This window comes from Brienomyrus brachyistius, chromosome 20, assembly GCF_023856365.1.
Source record: "Brienomyrus brachyistius isolate T26 chromosome 20, BBRACH_0.4, whole genome shotgun sequence".
NCBI lineage: Eukaryota > Metazoa > Chordata > Actinopteri > Osteoglossiformes > Mormyridae > Brienomyrus > Brienomyrus brachyistius.
Genome location: NC_064552.1, coordinates 19,860,459 through 19,886,010, shown reverse-complemented (window position 1 = coordinate 19,886,010; position 25,552 = coordinate 19,860,459).

Below are 25,552 nucleotides of genomic sequence, written 5' to 3'. Positions count from 1 at the left end.
CCCTTCAGAGGGAAGGCGGTCTGTTCTCAGCCATCAAGCTTTCCGCCCAGAGATCTGACTGCTCTATAAATCACATAGCAGGACTAGGGAGTGTCAAGGGACGCTGTTTCCTGTGAAAGTTCTCTCTCCACTCGGTGTGTGGCGTGCTGTGCATCCTGAAGGCAGCATTCCTGCTATGTTGTGGCTCTGCTGGTGGAGCGATGCAGCTGACCGGATATGAATTATGATTAGCGTGTATGTTATATAGCAGCCTAAGGGACTGTGCAGTCCCATGAAATATTTAACAGGCTGTTGGGCCTGATGTATCTTCATTCCCATAAATTGGAAGTGATATTTTAATAATCAAAAGTTAGTATGTGACAATTTTTCTCCTTTATCTGTCCTTATCAAGTGAATTTTTTGTCATTTTATTTCTGCTGCAGTCTCCATTAATAACCCACAACTCACTGCATGAAGCGTGCATCTCCTTCCCTAATCAGCCACCTAAATATTACCTAATACCACAAGGGCTCTTGTCAGTTTGCTCCGGCATGAACTACACGGGCATCAGCCGCAGACCCGCTGCCCCCCCCCCGCCATGTCACACGCCAGGTATTCCCCACTTTGCTTGTTTTTTTCATAAATCTATCAGGATTTGCCATAAACGATTTCCCCAAAAATGCTCTATACCTGCATTGTCAGCTTCTCCATTACAAACTTCAGTCATTTAATATCCACAGAGTACTATACTTACTCAATAACTCAACCGCAGGCAACGCTACAGCATTAATCACATTAACAGAGAGTGAGGCCACTGCTTTTAATGTAATGTCATTGTCTCCAATGTCACTATTCATTTGGAAGAAAGTGTCAGGGTTGTTTCACTTTTGTGTTAAAGCAACGTTTGGAGCCAAAATCACACTGACAGCATTTGATCTCCTTCCCAAAACTCACTGACTCCTTGCAGGATCCTACAGAGTATATCCCATCTGCTTTACATTCACAAATTTCAACTTTTCTATCCCTGACGATAGCAATATAAAGCTGTTGTACGGGGTGGGGGGGGGCATGTCAGGTGATGACCTCATTGAAAGACCGCGTAAGGTCTCGCACCCGGGCCGTGAGGCTCGGCCCTCCTCCCCAAGGCTGCCTCTCTGACTTTCCGTATTTTTTTGCTGTGCTGGTGCTGAAGCGGCTGACGTTTGGCTCTCATTCTTCGTCCTGCATTTGTTATTTTCTCCTTCACTATTGTCCCCTGAGAAATTCCCTGCTCCTTCCTCCCACCTCCATGTCACCTGGTTCCGTTTGCTGTTCCCAAGCTACAAATGCACCTTGGCGTCCACCTGTCATGTGAAAAGCACAAAGACCGTCGCTGCCCATATAGTTTATACCGATTCCATTGAACAGCCTGGCCCGTCTTCCAAAATAAATGCTTGATGAGATTGTATCAGTCTTGTGAATCTGTCTCTTTCTTCCCTGATGAACAGTTTGCTGCTTTCCCTTTCCTTTCTGGTGACCTTAATTTCTCAAATGAAATCCCCCTCCAAAGGCAATCGTCTGGCACCTATTCCCTCTCGCTTTTGTCCTCTGCCGAACCCACCCCGTCGCTTGGAGAAATTTTCCGGAACCTGCTTCTTCAGCACTGCGCGGCTCTGAGTTTCTGTAATGATGACCATCTCAACTCAAAGGCATGCAGCTATTTACAGACTCGGCACCTTCCTTTGGCTCTGGAGGTCATTATTGAGGCCGTCTGTTTTCAGTCCAAAGGCCCTCAGAGATCTCTACCTCTTGCCCTCCAAAACTTTCTCCCCCACGCAACAATGATGTTCTAGAGATGCCTCTTCATTCCTTTGGAACTTTCAGACAGCACCCAGCTGCATACTCATATGCCTCGAAAATACAGTCGTCATTCTCACCACAAAGCACAGCAGCTCCAGCTAATACTGCATCATAAACTTAGTAAAAATGTATCACAGTGTCTGAATACATGGTTATCGAATGGTAAATTAAATTTTTAGTTAAAAAAAATTCTAAACCTAGCTTCTATATATAGACACAGCATCCATTCAGAGTCCTCCTTACTTTATACTCACCTTCCTATAAACCCCTTGCACTCTCCTTCGTTCCTCCGCAGCCTTTACCTCTCCAGCACCACAGCCTTCCATACCCAGCTACCTCATGGTATCACATGGCAATGCCGAGTAACTTCACGTTGAACACCCTGCCCCCAGGAATCCAGCACTGTCATGTGTCGCTAATGATGCCAATGTAGCACTTCATGTCCAGACAGCCCATCCTGAAGTAGACTTTACTGGTCAATGACTCCCCCTTAAGATAATCCTGAAGTAAACCTTACTGGTCAATGACTTCCCCATAAGCTACTCCTTAAGTAATCCTTACTATTCAATGACTCCCCCATAATCTACTCCTGAAGTAAAACTTACTGGTCAATGACACCCCCATAATCTGCTCCTGAAGTAATCCTTACTGGTCAATGACTTCCCCATAAGCTACTCTTGAAGTAAACCTTACTGCTCAATGACTCCCCCATAATCTGCTCCTGAAGTAAACCTTACTGGTCAATGACTTCCCCATAGGCTACTCCTGAAATATAATTTACTGGTCAATGATTTCCCGATAAGCTACTCCTGAAGTAAAATTTACTGGTCAATGACTCCCCCATAAACTACTCCTGAAGTAATCCTTACTGGTCAATGACTCCCCCATAATCTACTCCTGAAGTAAACCTTACTGGTCAATGACTTCCCCATAAGCTACTCCTGAAGTAAACCTTGCTGGTCAATGACTACCCCATGATCTACACCTGAAGTAAACCTTACTTGTAAATGACTGCCCCATAATCTGCTCCTGAAATAAACATTATTGGTCAATGACTCCCCCATGAGCTACTCCTGAAGTAAACCTTGCTGGTCAATGACTACCCCATGATCTACACCTGAAGTAAACCTTACTGGTAAATGACTCCCCCATAATCTATTGGTGGGTTTGTAGGAGACCCACAGTGCGACACCTTACGGATTTTACAATGAGTTCATAATTCATTTTGCTTAATGCTGTATAATTCCAGTGGATATACTGCCAAAGTGCAAAGCACTTTCAGGCATGTAATGCACTGGATAATGGGAGGGTGTGTGGGGGAGCATGTGTCACTTGAATACTGGCTCCAGCAGTAAGGGCTTACTGCTCAATGACTCCCCCATAAACTACTCCTGAAATATGCCTTACTGCTCAATGACTCCCCCATAAACTACTCCTGAAATACGCCTTACTGCTCAATGACTCCCCCATAAACTACTCCTGAAATATGCCTTACTGCTCAATGACTCCCCCATAAACTACTCCTGAAATATGCCTTACTGCTCAATGACTCCCCCATAAACTACTCCTGAAATATGCCTTACTGCTCAATGACTCCCCCATAAACTACTCCTGAAATATGCCTTACTGCTCAATGACTCCCCCATAAACTACTCCTGAAATATGCCTTACTGCTCAATGACTCCCCCATAAACTACTCCTGAAATATGCCTTACTGCTCAATGACTCCCCCATAAACTACTCCTGAAATATGCCTTACTGCTCAATGACTCCCCCATAAACTACTCCTGAAATATGCCTTACTGCTCAATGACTCCCCCATAAACTACTCCTGAAATATGCCTTACTGCTCAATGACTCCCCCATAAACTACTCCTGAAATATGCCTTACTGCTCAATGACTCCCCCATAAACTACTCCTGAAATATGCCTTACTGCTCAATGACTCCCCCATAAACTACTCCTGAAATATGCCTTACTGCTCAATGACTCCCCCATAAACTACTCCTGAAATATGCCTTACTGCTCAATGACTCCCCCATAAACTACTCCTGAAATATGCCTTACTGCTCAATGACTCCCCCATAAACTACTCCTGAAATATGCCTTACTGCTCAATGACTCCCCCATAAACTACTCCTGAAATATGCCTTACTGCTCAATGACTCCCCCATAAACTACTCCTGAAATATGCCTTACTGCTCAATGACTCCCCCATAAACTACTCCTGAAATATGCCTTACTGCTCAATGACTCCCCCATAAACTACTCCTGAAATATGCCTTACTGCTCAATGACTCCCCCATAAACTACTCCTGAAATATGCCTTACTGCTCAATGACTCCCCCATAAACTACTCCTGAAATATGCCTTACTGCTCAATGACTCCCCCATAAACTACTCCTGAAATATGCCTTACTGCTCAATGACTCCCCCATAAACTACTCCTGAAATATGCCTTACTGCTCAATGACTCCCCCATAAACTACTCCTGAAATATGCCTTACTGCTCAATGACTCCCCCATAAACTACTCCTGAAATATGCCTTACTGCTCAATGACTCCCCCATAAACTACTCCTGAAATATGCCTTACTGCTCAATGACTCCCCCATAAACTACTCCTGAAATACGCCTTACTGCTCAATGACTCCCCCATAAACTACTCCTGAAATATGCCTTACTGGTCAATGACTCCCCCATAAGCTACTCCTGAAATATGCCTTACTGCTCAATGACTCCCCCATAAACTACTCCTGAAATATGCCTTACTGGTCAATGACTCCCCCATAAGCTACTCCTGAAATATACCTTACTGGTCAATGACTTCCCCATAAGCTACTCCTGAAGTAAACCTTACTGGTCAATGACTTCCCCATAAGCTACTCCTGAAGTAAACCTTACTGGTCAATGACTTCCCCATAAGCTACTCCTGAAGTAAACCTTGCTGGTCAATGACTACCCCATGATCTACACCTGAAGTAAACCTTACTGCTCAATGACTCCCCCATAAACTACTCCTGAAATATGCCTTACTGCTCAATGACTCCCCCATAAACTACTCCTGAAATATGCCTTACTGGTCAATGACTCCCCCATAAGCTACTCCTGAAATATGCCTTACAGGTCAATGACTCCCCCATAAGCTACTCCTGAAATATACCTTACTGGTCAATGACTTCCCCATAAGCTACTCCTGAAGTAAACCTTACTGGTCAATGACTTCCCCATAAGCTACTCCTGAAGTAAACCTTGCTGGTCAATGACTACCCCATGATCTACACCTGAAGTAAACCTTACTGGTAAATGGCTGCCCCATAATCTGCTCCTGAAATATACCTTACTGGTTAATGACTTCCTCATAAGCTACTCCTGAAGTAAACCTTACTGGTCAATGACTTCCCCATAAGATACTCTTGAAGTAATCCTTACTGGACAAGTAAATCAGTTTTTCCCAACCCATCTATATCTTCCTCCATAAACCATGTTTAGGCTGGGGGCAGGGGGTGTGGTCAGGTGATGAACCCATTCAGTCAATTAAGCCATTTTGCTGATAATTAACAATCCCTATTCTGTCTCTAATGTCCAGCCCATATACCCATATGATGATTCTTGTTTTCTTGGGTATTTTCCTGGCACTGAAACCAAAATGGCTGTTTTACTATTTTTGTCCACGATTTTGTTAAACATATAGCAACCAAAGCCTCCATTCCACCCCCCTCCCCCCCCATGTCACATGGTCCTGCTCTCTGTCTCCACTGAGGCAAGTCTTACATCATGTTTCTTTTTTACATTCCTATCCATCTCTGTCACGGCGCTGACCGGGGAAGCAGAAGCCGGGAGACGTACGATTGGGGGAAAATACAGGGTTTAATGGGAGCAGACGCAAAGGAACAAGCAGTAACGCAGATTGACATTACAATGATCGGACTGGGGAAACAAACGGAAACTCGAACGAAATACATTGGACTAATGACAACGACCAGAAACAGCTGGTAAACATGGGGAATCCACACGGGGTTAACGAGGGGGCGTGGCACATGGAAGGAGCAGACGATCGGGGCAGGACAATATCTAACTTCAACTCTTATAACACTCTACCCAATTTGGCTCCATCTACTTCTCTAGATCAGAAGATTATTACATTCTCATTAAGCAAAGCAAGCAAGAACACCATTCCACAGTCCCTGCTGCTTAACTCAGATCCCGTCCCAGATCCTCTTCTTACACTTAAAATATTTTATGACTTAACTGTGCATCCTATCGAAATCCCATTTCATTTTCAAACACACATTTCATCCTATGAGGTATCAGGACTGAACATAATTCAGAAATACTTCCACTCTGTTGTTTTTGTCCCTGCTTTTTGGGACTGGATCTGCTACAACTGAAACCAAAATGAACTAATTTGAATCCCATCTCTTATAGCACACACACTGGTATCAGTTTCCCAAACACAATGTCACAGTGGGCTGTTACCGCCCCCATCTGCATAAACACCATACCAGCAAATATCGATCTGCTGTCCTTACTGTTTGGAGGAATCAGTCTACGCAACATTTGGCCCAATTCTTCTGTGGCCTCAAAGCCAAGGAACATACCGTTCAACAAAAGACATTTCAATAAAGTCTAGAGACTTCTAATTATTGAATTAACAAAATGTGACAGCTACTAAACTCTGTGATAAGCATCAATTGGCAGATACACTTTCAGAATCAGGATGAGGTTGACCAGCCATGTAAGTTTCTACTTGCTCTTTTTGGCATGGAGTTTGACATATGATAAACAGCAGAACATGTTAGGGAGCCACTTCAGTCACCACCACTGTCTAGCACCCAGCTGGATGATGGGACGCCAGCCATTCTGTTCCAGTACAGTATGCTCACCACAGAGTAGTTGGAGAATTCACCAGTTAGATTCAGGAGATGCTTAGGAGGCCATGATTGAAAGGCCCACAGCAGGCAATTGTGGCCGTAAGGTGGTTGGTGCCTGTCGCGGTGGCAATCCCTGAACCCGCTGGTGGACACATGAGGTGAAGGATGCCGTCAAGCTGAAGAAGGAGTCCTATCGGGCCTTTTTGGCCTGTGGGACACCAGAGGCAGCTGATGAGTACCGGCGAGCCAAGTGGAACATGGCTTCGGCGGTCGCTGAGGTTAAAACTCGGGTATGGGAGGAGTTTGGCGTGGCCATGGAAAACGACTTCCGGACGGCTTCGAGAAGATTCTGGTCCACCATCCGGCGGCTCAGGGTGGGAAAGCGGTGCAGCATCAACACTGTTTATGGTGGGGATGGTGCACTGCTGACCTCAGCTTGGGACGTTGTGGGTCGGTGGAAGGAATACTTCAAAGACCTCCTCAATCCCACCGATACGCCTTCCAATGAGGAAGCAGAGTCTGGGGACTTGGGGGTGGACTCCCCTATCTCTGGGGCGGAGGTCGCTGAGGTGGCTGGACCCTGGGGGAGGATGAGATCCGCCCGGAGTTCCCCAAGGCTTTAGATGTTGCGGGGCTGTCCTGGTTGACACGCATCTGCAGCATCGCGTGGATATCGGGAGCGGTGCCTCTGGTTTGGTAGACCAGGGTGGTGGCTCCCTCTTCAAGAAGGGGGATCGGAGGGTGTGTTCCGGCTATAGGGGGATCACACTCCTCAGCCTCCCTGGTAAGGTCTATTCGGGGTTGCTGGAGAGGAGGGTCCCTCGGATAGTCGAACCTCGGCTACAGGAGGAACAGTGTGGTTTTCACCCTGGCCGTGGAACAGAACCTTTGGTTCCTCTACTTAGAGGTTTGAAAATTGTTTACTTTTAAACTGTTTATTTTGTCTCTTTTATTTTAACTTGTAGCCCTTTGAGATCTTGTGATGTAAAGGGCATTATAAATAAAATGTATTATTATTATTATAACAGTGGACCAGCTCTGTACTCTCAGCAGGGTCCTGGAGGGTGCATGGGAGTTTGCCCAACCAGTCTACATGTGCTTTGTGGACTTGGAGAAGGCATTCGACTGCATCCCTCGGGGAGTCCTGTGGGGAGTGCTCCGGGAGTATGAGGTGCTGGGCTACCTTATAAGGGCTGTTCAATCCCTATACAACCGGTGTCAGAGCTTAGTCTGCATTATCGGCAGTAAGTTGGACTCGTATCCGGTGAGGGTTGGACTCCGCCAGGGCTGCCCTTTGTCACCGATTCTGTTCATAGCTTTTATGGACAGAATTTCTAGGCGCAGCCAGGGCATTGAGGGTGTCCGGTTCGGTGACCTCAGGATTAGGTCTCTGCTTTTTGCAGATGATGTGGTTCTGTTGGCTTCATCGGACCATGACCTTCGGCTCTCACTGGGACAGTTCGCAGCTGAGTATGAAGCGGCTGGGTCGAGGAGGAGGTCCTTCCCCAAGTGGAGGAGTTTAAGTATCTCGGGGTCTTGTTCACGAGTGAGGGAGGGATGGAGCGGGAGATCGACAGGCGGATCGGTGCGGCGTCAGCAGTCATGTGGGCGCTGCATCGGTCTGTCATGGTGAAGAAGGAGCTGAGCCAAAAGGCAAAGCTCTCGATTTACCAGTCGATCTACATTCCTACTCTCACCTATGGTCATGAGCTATGGGTAGTGACTGAAAGAACGAGATTAGGAGTACAAGCCGCTGAAATTTCCCTCCGCAGGGTGGCTGGGCTCTCCCTTGGAGATAGGGTGAGGAATTCGGTGATTCGGGAGGGACTCAGAGTAGAGCCACTGCTCCTCCGCATTGAGAGGAGCTAGATGAGGTGGCCCGGGCATCTGATTAGGATGCCCCCTGGACGTCTCCCTGGTGAGGTGTTCCGGGCATGTCACTGGGAGGAGGCCCCGGGGAAGACCCAGGCCACGCTGGAGGGACTATGTCTCTCAGCTGGCCTTGGAACGCCTCGGGATTCCCCCAGAGAAGCTGGATGAAGTGGCCGGGGAGAGGGAAGTCTGGGTTTCCCTGCTGAGACTGCTGCCCCCGCGACCCGACTTCGGATAAACGGAAGATAATGGATGGATGGATGGATGGATGGATGGAATTGGACTCACCAAATTGTCCATAGGTTTGCATGTGTGAGTGAATGGTGTGTGAGTGTGCCCTGCGATAAGTTGGCGCCCCACCCTGGCTTATTTCCTGACTTGCGGCCGTAGCTTCCATGACAGACTCCCAACCCCCACACTGCAGAGGACAAGTGGATACAGAGGATAGATGGATGAATTGCACAACACAGGCAATGTGCGTTGCATATTTTGCACTGTTAAGGTCTGCACAAATGCATTTTGCATCTGTAGTTACTTATTAGTGTACAGTAATACTGGGTTCACGAGCACACTTCTGTACATGGTACCTGAAGTGCAGCATTTCCTTGGGCAGCAGATTCATGTTGGTCCACAGGAAATGAAGCAGATGCTGCTTCAGTTAAGCATGTTACTGTAGGGGAGGAAGAATGGAGATGGGCGTGGCCAAGGCTCAGGCAGTCACCGTCCAATCAGAAGCCAGGAGAGAGAAGCAATTAATGGCTGTCATGATGAGAAACAACCTATATGTTTCTGGTTGGCTTAGGAGCCTGCAGAACTGGGAAGAGCCTATCATTCGGTCATTATTATCAGCCTATTTCTGGCCCCTCCCACCCCCAGTGGAGCACTGAGCAGGATGAAAGGCTAAAGTGTGAGCAGAGTTTAAAAACCGCTCTTTAATTTGATGAATGCATTTAAATTAGTCCAGCACAGGCTATACACCCTGCTTTTGAGATTGATCTAAATTAGATTTATAGTTAGATTCAGATTAATTTAATATTAACCATGTAGACATTAATCAATGACTGTTGATTTAGGATAAATTCATTTCTGTGTGCTTAAGAGCATTTTGACAAATATTTAGAATTATTTCAGCACTTTCATTTTTGATCTTAATGAATCAGCCAGGCCTTCAGGATGCAGGTGAAGCTGTTTGAAGGACAGCGGCCTGTACTGCCATGTCGGGTAGGGGGTGTCAGACACGCCCAAGGAGGGACAGCGGCCTGTACTGCCGTGTCGGGTAGGGGGGGTGTCAGACACGCCCAGGAGAGACAGCGGCCTGTACTGCCGTGTCGGGTAGGGGGGTGTCAGACACGCCCCAGGAGGGACAGCGGCCTGTACTGCTGTGTCGGGTAGGGGGGTGTCAGACACGCCCCAGGAGAGACAGCGGCCTGTATTGCCGTGTCGGGTAGGGGGGTGTCAGACACGCCCCAGGAGAGACAGCAGCCTGTACTGCCGTGTCGGGTAGGGGGGTGTCAGACACGCCATAGGAGGGACAGCGGCCTGTACTGCCGTGTCGGGTAGGGGGGTGTCAGACACGCCCCAGGAGGGACAGCGGCCTGTACTGCCGTGTCGGGTAGGGGGGTGTCAGACACGCCCCAGGAGGGACAGCGGCCTGTACTGCCGTGTCGGGTAGGGGGGGTGTCAGACATGCCCCAGGAGAGACAGCGGCCTGTACTGCCGTGTCGGGTAGGGGGGTGTCAGACACGCCCCAGGAGGGACAACGGCCTGTACTGCCGTGTCGGGTAGGGGGGTGTCAGACACGCCCCAGGAGGGACAGCGGCCTGTACTGCCGTGTCGGGTAGGGGGGTGTCAGACACGCCCCAGGAGAGACAGCGGTCTGTACTGCCGTGTCGGGTAGGGGGGGTGTCAGACACGCCATAGGAGGGACAGCGGCCTGTACTGCCGTGTCGGGTAGGGGGGTGTCAGACACGCCCCAGGAGAGACAGCGGCCTGTACTGCCGTGTCGGGTAGGGGGGTGTCAGACACGCCCCAGGAGGGACAGCGGCCTGTACTGCCGTGTCGGGTAGGGGGGTGTCAGACACGCCCCAGGAGAGACAGCGGCCTGTACTGCCGTGTCCGGTAATCTTACACAGTGGCTTATAAACTCAGAACGCCTTTCATTTTAAAACCATTAGCTTGGTGATTAAAGAAGAGTGCAGCTTGGTTCCACTTTTCATACCGTCACACCCTATGAAATATGAAATCCTTATTTATACCATCCTAAATCCGGGCTGATCCTTTACTGTATTCTTAATCAAAAACCTATGCTTGTTGTATATGGTAAATAAATTAAGTAAAAAAGCGTTGGGATGCCATTTCTTGGTTAACAGGCTCGAGGTGAAATGGTATAAAAATGGTCTTAACCCCCCTTTGTAGCCTCTCCCTTCCTTGCCAAATGTGATTGATACAAGCAGCTCAAAATATTCATATAAGTGGCATGTGCTCGTTCCACTTCTCCTGGCCCGGCGTGCTCCGCTTGTCATTTACGCAGCATTTGTATTCGCTTAGTCGGGGATCATGAATCTCCTGGCCGCATTATGGCTCCCGGTACGTTTCTAATTCTGTTGAGGGATGGTGTTTTGTGCGCTCAGCTCGGCTCGGATTGGCACCGGTGCCATGGCCCACGGCAAAACGAGCAAACTAATTAGGAAAGTGGGTTCTCTCAGAATGTTTCCCTGCCGCTCCATTTTTCATTTCCCGTTGCCCCCCCCCGCCTCCCTCCCCCGTACTGTGCCTCCATGCTGCGACACCCCCAACGTTTATAATTCCAAGCCGCTCCGTCGGTCTGTCCCCTGCCCGGTTCGGGGGTGGGTGAGCGGAGGTCATGTGACACGGGGATGGGGGAGGGGGAGTAGAACAGAATGGAGGTGCGTGTCTGATACAAGCAGTGAGGGGGGAGTAGAACAGAAGAGATGATTTAGTGGGGAGACGAGAGATGTGGGATCAGGAAAGGGTCAGTTATCAGGCTCTGTGGAGGGGGGGGGGGTGTCAATATCATACTGTTATATTATATCTGCAAGGAGCAAATGAGCTGAATGAGTGATCTGTCCACCCCCCCCCCCCCAACCCGCCCCTTAGGGCCCAGGAATAGCGGAATAAATTCTTTGCTCACAGCAGGAGTGCTGATGCTTGTGAGAGGAAGCATCTTTAGGGATGAAATGCAGATCCTCAACCGCTCACATACAAAACCAGACAAAAACAAGCCCCGTCCCCCAGGGAAGTGATAACAACAAAGCACATGTGGCTGGACTGAAAGGATGAAAGCTGGTATCTTCCAAAATGCCAGATGTGGGGGTTACTGACATCACTTAGCAGATGTGTCCCCCGTATCACTTCAGGATGGACAGGCCCGTCTAGTCCATCTGTCCTGTCATTCCCGAACCCATCTCAGTGCTGGCAGGGAGACGCATCGACCGCTGGCCCTCCTTGGGCCTTTTTATAACTCTCTGCTGCTAGTTACTTAGCATGACATCACATTTCAGATACTATCCCATTATAGCAGCCAATAAAAGGCAGGCCAGGGAATCTCAGCCACTGAGAGACGTTCATTGATATCGACACTGGCATTCCAGGGATCACAAATCATTCCACGGCCCATTTGATGTATGAAGGATATGTCTGCATTTTCATAAATGAATTGGTCAGAGAATCTGATATTTGGGCCAAATGTTTTAAGCTCCACCATGTTTCTCTCCAGAATTATGTTAAGCTTGCTTTTCATAGAAAAGCTTACAGCCTACAGGTCAGGGTTCCCCACCCACTGGGCGATAGATTCACCCCCCGAGCTGCTCAGCAGACTGTATCATTGGCTGCCCCCCTGCGCGGTTGGCTGTGTGGAGCTAATCGAGTAACCCTGCCGTAGGTAAACTCTAGTACATGCACTGTTAATGGGCAGCTTCTCTGTTGTCCTTAGAATACATCCCAGAATTCCCAGTTAACATGCCTCTTACCTGGTAAATTCTCTGCTCACCTGTTGCCTGTATTCAGGCAGTCCCCAGATTTAAAATCTTTCGGACAACTCGCACCTACAAAAAGATGGCCCTGAAGCATACAACACTGTAGTATGGACAAAGGTTTATGATAACGAATGCGCACACTACTCTGTGACGCATTGTGCAGCTAGAGTGGCTCATCAACTGCAGGAGTATTGTACATAATTGCTTTTTTATTACTAAATTATTATTATGATGTATTATATTATTATGTTTTTCATGTTTTAGTGTATTTGAAAGTACTATTGTTCGAAAGTGTATTTAAAATATTTTTATATGCATTTAAAAGGCAAACTACATACAATATGCTTAGACAAACAATTTGACTAGCTAAAGAAATGTATAAACTTCTTCCTACAGTACATACCTACAAATGTGACTTATACATAGACTTAGGGAACCGCTCTCATTCATAACCGAGGGACTGCCTGTCTATATTTGAGTATTCCCTAAACGTCACTGGGCCTGAGACACAGAGATGCAAACTGCTCACATGCAGAGCAGAGATGGGATTCAATCCCTCACCTCTGGAGGTGTGAAGCAGCCATCCCACCCACTGAGGCACGGTGCCACCCGGTACATGAAAACTGCTGTTGGGTATGAACCCTAACCCCAAAGAAACTGCTGTTGGGTATGAACCCTAACCCCAAAGAAACTATTATTTGGTATAAACCCTAACCCCAATGAAACTGCTATTCGGTATAAACTCTAACCCCAATGAAACTGCTATTCGGTATGAACCCTAACCCCAATGAAACTGCTATTTGGTATAAAACCTAACCCCAATGAAGCTGCTATTTGGTATAAACCATAACCCCAGTGAAACTGCTATTTGGTATAACCCATAACCCCAGTGAAACTATTATTTGGTATAAACCCTAAACCAATGAAACTGCTATTCGGTATAAACCCTAAACCAATGAAACTGCTATTCGGTATAAACCCTAACCCCAATGAAGCTGCAATTTGGTATAAACCATAATCCCAGTGAAACTGCTATTCGGTATAACCCATAACCCCAGTGAAACTATTATTTGGTATAAACCCTAACCCCAATGAAACTATTATTAGGTATTAACCATAACCCCAATGAAACTGCTATTCGGTATAAACTCTAACCCCAATGAAACTGCTATTCGGTATGAACCCTAACCCCAATGAAACTGCTATTTGGTATAAAACCTAACCCCAATGAAGCTGCTATTTGGTATAAACCATAACCCCAGTGAAACTGCTATTCGGTATAACCCATAACCCCAGTGAAACTATTATTTGGTATAAACCCTAACCCCAATGAAACTGTTATTAGGTATTAACCATAACCCCAATGAAACTGCTATTTGGTAAAACCAATAACCCCAATGAAACTGCTATTCGGTATAAACCCTAAACCAATGAAACTGTTATTTGGTATAAACCATAACCCCAGTGAAACTGCTATTCGGTATAAACCCATAACCCCAATAAAACTGCTATTCGGTATAAACCCTAACGCCGATGAAACTGCTGTTGGGTATGAACCCTAACCCCAATGAAACTGCTATTCGGTATGAACCCTAACCCCAATGAAACTGCTATTTGGTATAAACCATAACCCCAAAGAAACTATTATTTGGTATAAACCCTAAACCAATGAAACTGTTATTCGGTATAAACCCTAACCCCAATGAAACTGTTATTAGGTATAAACCATAACCCCAATGAAACTGCTATTTGGTAAAACCAATAACCCCAATGAAACTGCTATTCGGTATAAACCCTAAACCAATGAAACTGTTATTTGGTATAAACCATAACCCCAGTGAAACTGCTATTCGGTATAACCCATAACCCCAGTGAAACTGCTATTCGGTATAAACCCTAACGCCGATGAAACTGCTGTTGGGTATGAACCCTAACCCCAATGAAACTGCTATTCGGTATGAACCCTAACCCCAATGAAACTGCTATTTGGTATAAACCCATAACCCCAATGAAACTGCTATTTGGTATAAACTCTAACCCCAATGAAACTGCTATTCGGTATAAACCCTAACCCCAATGAAACTGCTATTCGGTATAAACCCTAACCCCAATGAAACTGCTATTTGGTATAAACTCTAACCCCAATGAAACTGCTATTCGGTATAAACCCTAACCCCAATGAAACTGCTATTTGGTATAAAATCTAACCCCAATGAAACTGCTATTCGGTATAAACCATAACCCCAATGAAACTGCTATTTGGTAAAACCAATAACCCCAATGAAACTGCTATTCGGTATAAACCCTAAACCAATGAAACTGTTATTTGGTATAAACCATAACCCCAGTGAAACTGCTATTCGGTATAAACCCATAACCCCAATAAAACTGCTATTCGGTATAAACCCTAACGCCGATGAAACTGCTGTTGGGTATGAACCCTAACCCCAATGAAACTGCTATTTGGTATGAACCCTAACCCCAATGAAACTGCTATTCGGTATAAACCATAACCCCAAAGAAACTATTATTTGGTATAAACCCTAAACCAATGAAACTGTTATTCGGTATAAACCCTAACCCCAATGAAACTGTTATTAGGTATAAACCATAACCCCAATGAAACTGCTATTTGGTAAAACCAATAACCCCAATGAAACTGCTATTCGGTATAAACCCTAAACCAATGAAACTGTTATTTGGTATAAACCATAACCCCAGTGAAACTGCTATTCGGTATAACCCATAACCCCAGTGAAACTGCTATTCGGTATAAACCCTAACGCCGATGAAACTGCTGTTGGGTATGAACCCTAACCCCAATGAAACTGCAATTCGGTATAAACCCTAAACCAATGAAACTGTTATTTGGTATAAAACATAACCACAGTGAAACTGCTATTTGGTATAAACCCTAACCCCAATGAAACTGCTATTCGGTATAAACCCTAACCCCAATGAAACTGCTATTCGGTATGAACCCTAACCCCAATGAAACTGCTATTTGGTATAAACCCATAACCCCAATGAAACTGCTATTTGGTATAAACTCTAACCCCAATGAAACTGCTATTCGGTATAAACCCTAACCCCAATGAAACTGCTATTCGGTATAAACCATAACCCCAATGAAACTGCTATTTGGTATAAACCATAACCCCAGTGAAACTGCTATTCGGTATAACCCATAACCCCAGTGAAACTGCTATTCGGTATAAACCCATAACCCCAATAAAACTGCTATTCCGTATAAACCCTAATGCCGATGAAACTGCTGTTGGGTATGAACCCTAACCCCAATGAAACTGCTATTCGGTATGAACCCTAACCCCAATGAAACTGCTATTCGGTATAAACCATAACCCCAAAGAAACTATTATTTGGTATAAACCCTAAACCAATGAAACTGTTATTCGGTATAAACCCTAACCCCAATGAAACTGTTATTAGGTATAAACCATAACCCCAATGAAACTGCTATTTGGTAAAACCAATAACCCCAATGAAACTGCTATTCGGTATAAACCCTAAACCAATGAAACTGTTATTTGGTATAAACCATAACCCCAGTGAAACTGCTATTCGATATAACCCATAACCCCAGTGAAACTGCTATTCGGTATAAACCCTAACGCCGATGAAACTGCTGTTGGGTATGAACCCTAACCCCAATGAAACTGCTATTCGGTATGAACCCTAACCCCAATGAAACTGCTATTTGGTATAAACCCATAACCCCAATGAAACTGCTATTTGGTATAAACTCTAACCCCAATGAAACTGCTATTCGGTATAAACCCTAACCCCAATGAAACTGCTATTCGGTATAAACCCTAACCCCAATGAAACTGCTATTTGGTATAAACTCTAACCCCAATGAAACTGCTATTTGGTATAAACTCTAACCCCAATGAAACTGCTATTCGGTATAAACTCTAACCCCAATGAAACTGCTATTCGGTATAAACTCTAACCCCAATGAAACTGCTATTCGGTATAAACCCTAACCCCAATGAAACTGGTATTTGGTATAAACCCTAACCTCAATGAAACTGCTATTTGGTATAAACCCTAACCTCGATGAAACTGCTAATCGGTATAAACCATAACCCCAATGAAACTGCTATTCGGTATAAACCATAACCCCAATGAAACTGCTATTCGGTATAAACCATAACCCCAATGAAACTGCTATTCAGTATAAACCATAAGCCCAATGAAACTGCTATTCGGTATAAACCCTAACCCCAACGAAACTGCTATTTGGTTTAAACCCTAACCCCAACGAAACTGCTATTCGGTATAAACCCTAACCCAAGAGAACAGGGCGAATCTATCAATATCTCTATCAGTTTCGCAGTGTTCCATGTAAATATAGAAATGCTTGGTTTGGTTTTTGGCTGTGTGATGTTACAGGCCCTCCGGTTCTCTCAGGATGGATGTGTTTGATAGTAAAAAGTGGCATTCATATTTGAATGATAGTGCCCCCCACCCCCACCCCATGGAACATGCAGATGTCAGCACTCCCTCAATGTGAAAATGGAAATGGGCAAGGTGAGAAGCAGGGACACTAAGATGCCAAGGGGTCTGACGGGGAGGAGCGGGCAATGAGGGGGCAGGCATGGGGAGGGACATGGGAGAGGATGGACGATAGGGTGGTGGGGCAGCATGGTGGCATCTGCAAGGCGACAGAGTGGCAGTGGGCAGGCATCTGCAGGGTGGCGGCCTGTCAATCGGCAGGTATCTGCAGGGTGGCAGAGTAGCAGTGGGCAGGTGTTTGCAGGCCGGCGGAGTGGTAGTGGGCAAATGTCTGAAGGGTGGCGGAGTCCTAGTGGGCAGGCATCTGCAGGCAGCTGGAGTGGCAGCAGGCAGGTGTCTGCAGGGAAAAGTGGTGGCAGTGTGCTGGTGTCTACAGGGTGGCAGCATGTGGGTGGCTGCAGAGCGATGGAGTGGCAGTGGGCAGGTGTCTGCAGGGTGGAGTATGTTCACAACTACAGGGGGCAGCGTGGGGGCATCTGCAGGGCGGTGGAGTGGCAGCGGGTAGGTGTCTGCAGGATGGTGGAGTGGCAGCAGGCAGGTGTCTGCAGGGCAACAGAGTGGCAGCGGGCAGGTGTCTGCAGGATGGTGGAGTGGCAGCAGGCAGGTGTCTGCAGGGCAACAGAGTGGCAGTGGGCAGGTGTCTGCAGGGTGGCGGAGTGGCAGTGGGCAGGTGTCTGCAGGATGGTGGAGTGGCAGCAGGCAGGTGTCTGCAGGGTGGCGGCGTGGCAGCAGGTAGGTGTCTGCAGGATGGTGGAGTGGCAGCAGGCAGGTGTCTGCAGGGTGGCGGAGTGGCAGTGGGCAGGTGTCTGCAGGGTGGCGGAGTGGCAGCGGGCAGGTGTCTGCAGGATGGTGGAGTGGCAGCAGGCAGGTGTCTGCAGGATGGTGGAGTGGCAGCAGGCAGGTGTCTGCAGGATGGTGGAGTGGCAGCAGGCAGGTGTCTGCAGGGTGGCGGAGTGGCAGCAGGCAGGTGTCTGCAGGATGGTGGAGTGGCAGCAGGCAGGTGTCTGCAGGATGGTGGAGTGGCAGCAGGCAGGTGTCTGCAGGATGGTGGAGTGGCAGCAGGCAGGTGTCTGCAGGGCAACAGAGTGGCAGCGGGCAGGTGTCTGCAGGATGGTGGAGTGGCAGCAGGCAGGTGTCTGCAGGGCAACAGAGTGGCAGTGGGCAGGTGTCTGCAGGGTGGCGGAATGGCAGCGGGCAGGTGTCTGCAGGGCAACAGAGTGGCAGTGGGCAGGTGTCTGCAGGGTGGCGGAGTGGCAGTGGGCAGGTGTCTGCAGGGTGGCGGCGTGGCAGCAGGCAGGTGTCTGCAGGGCAACAGAGTGGCAGTGGGCAGGTGTCTGCAGGATGGTGGAGTGGCAGCAGGCAGGTGTCTGCAGGATGGTGGAGTGGCAGCAGGTAGGTGTCTGCAGGGTGGCGGAGTGGCAGTGGGCAGGTGTCTGCAGGATGGTGGAGTGGCAGCAGGCAGGTGTCTGCAGGGCAACAGAGTGGCAGTGGGCAGGTGTCTGTGGGGCAGTGCGGTGGCAGGCCAGGCATCTGCAGGGCAGTAGGGTGGCATCTACAAGGTGGGAAGGCAGACAGGACATCAGTTAGCACAACTCAGGGACCTGCAGACAATCCACTGCGAGGTAGGAGGGAGCAAAAATGTGGACTGTCTGTGGGTCTTCCACAACTGGGTTGAGGAACACTGGTGAATGGTGATGAGAGTAGAGTAAGGAGCTGGACAGAGACCCACATTGTAAATCAAATGTCATGCAGGGTACAGCTTATATGGAACAGTGGGCCTGGAGCATATCCCAGGCAGTACAGGACACAAGGTAGGGTTACAGCCTAGATGGGATGATGTTATCAGTCAACCTGAGATTAAATTGCAAAAGCAGCTGAAAAGCACTGAAATAAGAAACGGAGCAGCTAATCCTCTGAAAGCGATATGGAGCAACTAAACTGTGCAATCAACGAATGCTAATTTGGGGATGTGCTAAATTTATTTATTCATCCATTCATTTATACATCTGCCAACCTCTTATCCTAGACTGGGTAACAGTTTATATTGATATTTCTATTTCTATCTTATATTTACATTTATATAAGTACATCATCGGCCATCGGCAAACATTCAGCTGGCCCCTCTTACTGTGGTCACACTTCATAACTCATCCATTACCAGTCTGTGTGGTTTACAGTCAAAAGGTTAAATGAGTGAAAGTGTTTTAAACCAGGCAGATGCACATACCGGCAACATAAAGTATGAATAATGTTATTGAATAATAGGACATTTTCCAGTAATGTGTTATATGCACAGAGATTGCCAAAAAAAAAATAATAATAATAATGTTACTCTAGTTCTGGCAGTTGGAACATCCACCCAGTTTCAGAATCCGCTTGTCCTATTCAGGGTTGTAGAGGGTCCAGAGCCTATCCTGAAGCAAACTCACATCTATGAACTATTTGGTAATTTCAGGTAATACCACAGCATGTTTTTGGGCTGTGGGGGAAACCGGAGTACTGCAGGAAACCCCACGATGACATGGGGAGAACATGCAAACCCCACACACATGTGACCCAGGTGGAGACTCAAACCTGGGACCCAGAGGGGTGACACAACAGTGCTAACCACTGCACCACCATGCCGCCCCACCCACTGCAACACCATGCCACCCCACCCACTGCACCACCATGCCAGCCCACCCACTGCAACACCATGCCACCCCACCAACTGCACCACCATGCCGGCCCACCTACTGCAACACCATGCCACCCCACCCACTGCACCACCATGCCGCCCCACCCACTGCACCACCATGCCAGCCCACCCACTGCAACACCATGCCGGCCCACCCACTGCAACACCATGCCACCCCACCCACTGCACCACCATGCCGCCCCACCCACTGCACCACCATGCCAGCCCACCCACTGCAACACCATGCCGGCCCACCCACTGCAACACCATGCCACCCCACAAGCAAAGCAAGTAAATATAAATAATGAATTATACTAACCAACAACAAGAACAATTTGAAAAATCATCTAAATCAAAGATTATCTATTGCAATATAACAATAGTACCCTATAATAACATACACACAATGCTCTTTACCCTTGAGTAGGTACAACATTTTAAACTCAGTCAGGCACAAACTCTGTAACCTCAAGGGCCTTGCTGGTATATTTATAGCTCAGAGAGACCGAGTAGAGTTCAAGAAATGTAAGGAACTGATGACAAGGTGGAGGAGCAGCCATATTTATTGTGGGCTGTTAAGTAGGCTGTCCCACCATGGGGGAGGGGGCATTGATCAGGAGCATCAGGTCTGTGCTGAGGGACTGTAGATGAAACAGGGCTGCCAGATAGGGGGAGGGACGCCACCCAATCACAGGAGAAGAGTTTAGCGTAGCACCTGATTGGGGCGCAACACAGAGCTGAACAGGAACAGGCTGGCTGTCAAATAGTTATACTAGATGTAAACAGCATGTACTGTACGTACATCCTGTATGATTCCATAGAGGGAGATAGTGAGCCTGGGGCAGGGGGCTCAGGGACCAGCCTGGACGAGACACCAGGCCGTCACACACAGACAGCTTAGAAACACTGATCCACCTGACTCTGTCCTAATCTGCAGGAAATCGCTTAGAGTGCTTGAGTTGGGGGGGGGGGGGGGGGGGCTGAAGTAAGGGGCAGGGAGAGTGTTGCTAACGTGGTTTCATCTTGGGGAAACACTTTACTTAACGGGACACAAATACTTAGTATTAACTCAGTTACTACTGACATACAAATCATGAACAAATATAGTTGCCATTTAAGATAAATGTCATAATCAATGATGAATTACCATGAGATCACTATGTAACTAAGGCTTAGTTTATGGTTAATTAATGCATGAATAATAGTATAATGCTACATCATTTGTGCCCCCTCTAGTAAAGTGTTCCTGGTTTTGCTGGCCGCTAGTACTCCTTTCACTTTGCTGTTAAGACAGGAGTTTGCGTACAGTTTCTTTCAGCTTGGACAGAATCACTGTGGCCTCTTTGGTTCAGCTTCATTTTCATGCTTTTGATTGAATGGTTTTTTTTTTATCTATTAAGGATTAATGATTCTCACCCTCTTCTCAGTGTATTTTGTAACATGTGTATGCATGTCACACCCTTTTGAAAATGGATCTAGTTCTAATGATGACTAATGACAGAACATAGAAACAAACTCTTTTAGAACAGGACTGACAGTGTTGTTTTTGCTATAATCTGCCCATCCATGCACCTTCAGTCCATGATGGCAGCATGCTGTGCAGACCAGACCAGACCTCTGTTTCCATGACCACAGACTCCATTTCATTCTGGGGATCCCCAGATGTTCCCAGTTCTCCTTCCCTCCAGCTTGTCCTGGGTCTTGCATGCTTGAATGCTATTTATACGACAAAGAGGACTTGTTTCAGTTGTTTGCTCAGTTTACGACCCAATGGGAATTGTAGCACCTGTGGTTTTGCCTGCATAATAGATGCTGCAAATTTTATGTAGATTGAAAATTGGATGGGATGACAATCTGCCAGAAATGTCAAGAAGCAGAGGTCTGACTGGCTAGCTAGTCTTCCTGCTTTTGGGGACCTTTCAGTTGCAAGATGTCTTAAAACTAAAGGGTTAAGGGATTATGCTTTTGCACAATTGCACCACTTTGCTGACGTAAGTGAAGATGCATATGGGGCAGTCAGTTACCTTCTGCTGAAGAACTTGACTGGTGAGACACATTGTGCGTTTATGATCGGAAAATCCAGAATGGCACCTCTTAGGCAACCTACCATTCTTCATATGGAGCTAACTGCTGCAACAGTAGCTGCAAATGTGTTGAGAAGAGAGATGCAATTAGATCTTGCAGAGTCAGTGTTTTGGACTGACAGTACTGAGGTATCTTCTGAACGAGAACACACGTTTCCGTACATTTGTGGTGAACAGGGTCTCAGCTATTTTGAAAGTGTCTGATGTGGAGCAGTGGAGACACGTCAGCACTAATAAGAATCCAGCGGACTCAGCGTGCCTCAAGAGGGAAAAAGATTTCCTGAAATACAGAATTTGGATATCTGGTCCGGATTTCCTTTACCATCCAAATGAATGATGGCCAAATCTCGAAGCGAACAATTCCAATATCCCCGTAGATGATCCTGAGTCAGAGTCAATTCCATAAAGGTGGAAGAAAACATAACTCCATTCTAGAGAATGATTGGTCATTTCTCGTCATGGATGAAGTTAAAGCGAATTGTAGCTTGGTTGTTGAAGCTTAAAGTCTTTCTTCTAGCACTGAGGCAAAGACGTAAGGACTTGTGCACGACCCACATGGGCAGCAGCCAAGACAAAGATCCACTTGTTTGGCTGAGGATGGAAGAATTTAAAGGAAGCTACAAACACACAGGTATAGCAGTGGAAGACCTTGATGGAGCAGAGTGTGACATTATCAAATTCTGTGGAAAGGAAAGTTTCTCTGAGAAGATTACAGACCTACATAAGGGACAGAATGTGAATCGTAGTAGCCACTTGTATAAACCGAATCCCGTACTACAAGATGGTCTCTTGCGAGTTGATGGAAGATTAAGTTGGGCAGCTATGCCATAGAAATCTAAACAACCTGTCATCTTGGGTAAGGACTTTTCCATTGTCAATTTAGTTCTTCGCCAGATCCATGAGAAAACAGGACCTGGAGTTCATAACCACATACTGTCAGAACTAAGACAAAGATTTTGGATCCCTGGTGCCATTACAGCCAATCGAAAGGTCCTATCAAAGTGTGTAACCTGCCATCATTTACACGGAGTCGCTGGGAAACAACTAATGGCTGATCCTCCACAAGATCAAGTAACACCTGATGATCCACCCTTCACAAGAGTTGGTGTGGATTATTTTGGACCTTTTGATGCGAGTCCATATAAAGAGGTATGGTGTCATATTCACGTGTTTAGCCATCCGTGCCATTCACATTCAGCTTGCTTCATCACTGGACACAGATTCGTGTATAAACACTATTCGACGCTTTGTAGCGCGAAGAGGACAGGTGAAAGAGATTCGCTCCAATAATGGAACCAACATTCTTGGAGCCAGTTGCGAATTGAAGGCATCCATCACCAATTGGGATACTTCCAAGTTTCAGCATTTGTTCCACCAGTTAGGAATTAAGTGGACATTTAATCCTCCTACAGCCACTCATCATGGTGGTGTTTGGGAGAGGTTGATAAGATCGGTGAAAAAGGTCCTTAATTCTACTGTAAGAGAACAAGTTCTTGACGAGGAAAGTTTGCATACTGTGTTGTTCGAAGTGGATTCAATGATAAATAACCGACCAATTACGAAGGCATCTAGCGATCTTAATGATTTGGAGACATTGGCCCCTAACCATCTTTTAACACTGAAAGTGAAACCATTGTTACCGCCTGGGTTGTTTGACAAGGGGGACCTATACTCAAGACGCAGATAGAGGCAGGTACAGTACATATCAGATTTCTTCTGGAAGAGACGGACTAGAGAGTATTTACCTGTACTTCAAGAGCGGCAACAATGCGCTATAGCATCGAGAAACTTTGTAAAAGGAGATGTAGTACTTGTTGTAGATGACTGCGCACCAAGAAATTCATGGGTTATGGGGAAAGTCATCGAGACAATAGCAGACAAGAAGGGTCTTGTTCAAAGTGTTCATATTAAAACAAAGACCAAGATATTGGATATACCCATCATAAAGATTTGTTTACTGATCATAAAGGGCAGGTGGTAAAGACTGAGCCCCAACAATGAGCTACAGTTTGTGCTGGTAACCTCTGGCTCTTTTCTTTCTCTCTTTATATCTCACTCTATTTAATTTTATGTGATTTAGAAGAGGAATCTACCAAGCTAATACTGGACTGAAATTAAAATATTGGAAATGAATTAGTTTGACTTTGTGGTGGGGGGCAGCATGGTGGTGCAGTGGTTAGCACTATTGCCTCACACCTCTGGGACCCGGGTTCGAGTCTCCACCTGGGTTACATGTGTGTGGATTTTGCATGTTCTCCCCATGTCGTCGTGGGGTTTCCTCCGGGTACTCCGGTTTCCCCCCACAGTTCAAAAACATGCTGAGGCTAATTGGAGTTGCTAAATGTATGGGTGTGTATGTGAGAGTGAATGGTGTGTGAGTGTGCCCTGCGATGGGCTGGCCCCCCATCCTGGGTTGTTCCCTGCCTCGAGCCCATTGCTTCCGGGATAGGCTCCAGACCCCCCGCGACCCAGTAGGATAAGCGGTTTGGAAGATGGATGGATGGATGGACTTTGTGGTGTTAGTATATCCCTGTTAGATACCATTGGTGAGTTTGTAATTGTAATAATTGTTCTCAAGTTTAGCATTTAGAACAATTATGGGTCGGTAATGTAGGAGCTAAATGGCTCCTAACAGGCATGTATTTAATTGCACCTAACTTTGAGCTTAAAGAGATGTCTGTCGCTTTAAGAGGTTTACGCGCTCATAAGGTCTCCATTATGAATTACACCCGTTTACAGTTTGCCTCCATCAAAGCTACACCTTTTGCATAATATGACAGTAGGCAAAGCCTGGCAGTATAAAAGTGAATTTATGGTGGTGAACATTTATGGATTATTTTCATACCAGAACAACAAGATTGTATTATACTTATAGAAACTACCGATCCTTCGCAGGGTGTCTGGGCTCAGCCTTAGTGGTAGGATGAGGAGCTCGGACATTCAGGAGAAGCTCAAAGAGCCACTGCTCCTCCACATCGAAAGGAGCCAGTTAAGGCGGTTCAGGCGTCGATCTTGGATGCATCCTGGACTGGACCCGGACCGATGGATGGATGGATGGATGGATGGATGGATGGATGGATGGATGGATGGATGAGCTGAAATTATTCTATATCATACAGCATTGAATAGAGTTATATTGGATAGATGGATGGATGGATGGATGGATGGATGGATGGATGGAAAATAAGAAGTATCAGAAAGATTACAGAAAATTTAATTCTGCCCTCACCAATACGTCTTGACCATACACCCACTAATACTTCCTACCTACAAGATACATTTATCACATTTAAAGCCTTCATACAGTGATATTTTGCATCTCTTGAAAGCTTACAGTGCGTTTGGTGACAAAAAACAGTGATAGCTTTGACTATTAAACCATGTCAGAAGAGATATGCAAAGTTTATTACTGGTGTAAAAGATCCTATAGGGATGGATATGATACACATGAATGATCATATCCATCACTCACAGAATATTAACTCCCATCCAGTACGAGGCACACGGCAGGTTTTATATAATATTTTATAGTACACTATTTAAGCACAGCATACACTGCGTATTCTCAAAAAGCATATGTAAATATTCGAATAGGGCAGTATTCTTCTATAAACCACACAGCCTCTTCAATTTTCATTTATAGACCTATGAGCTTTCTCTGGTTTTGTGGAGAGGAGTAAAACCAGGCTGTGTC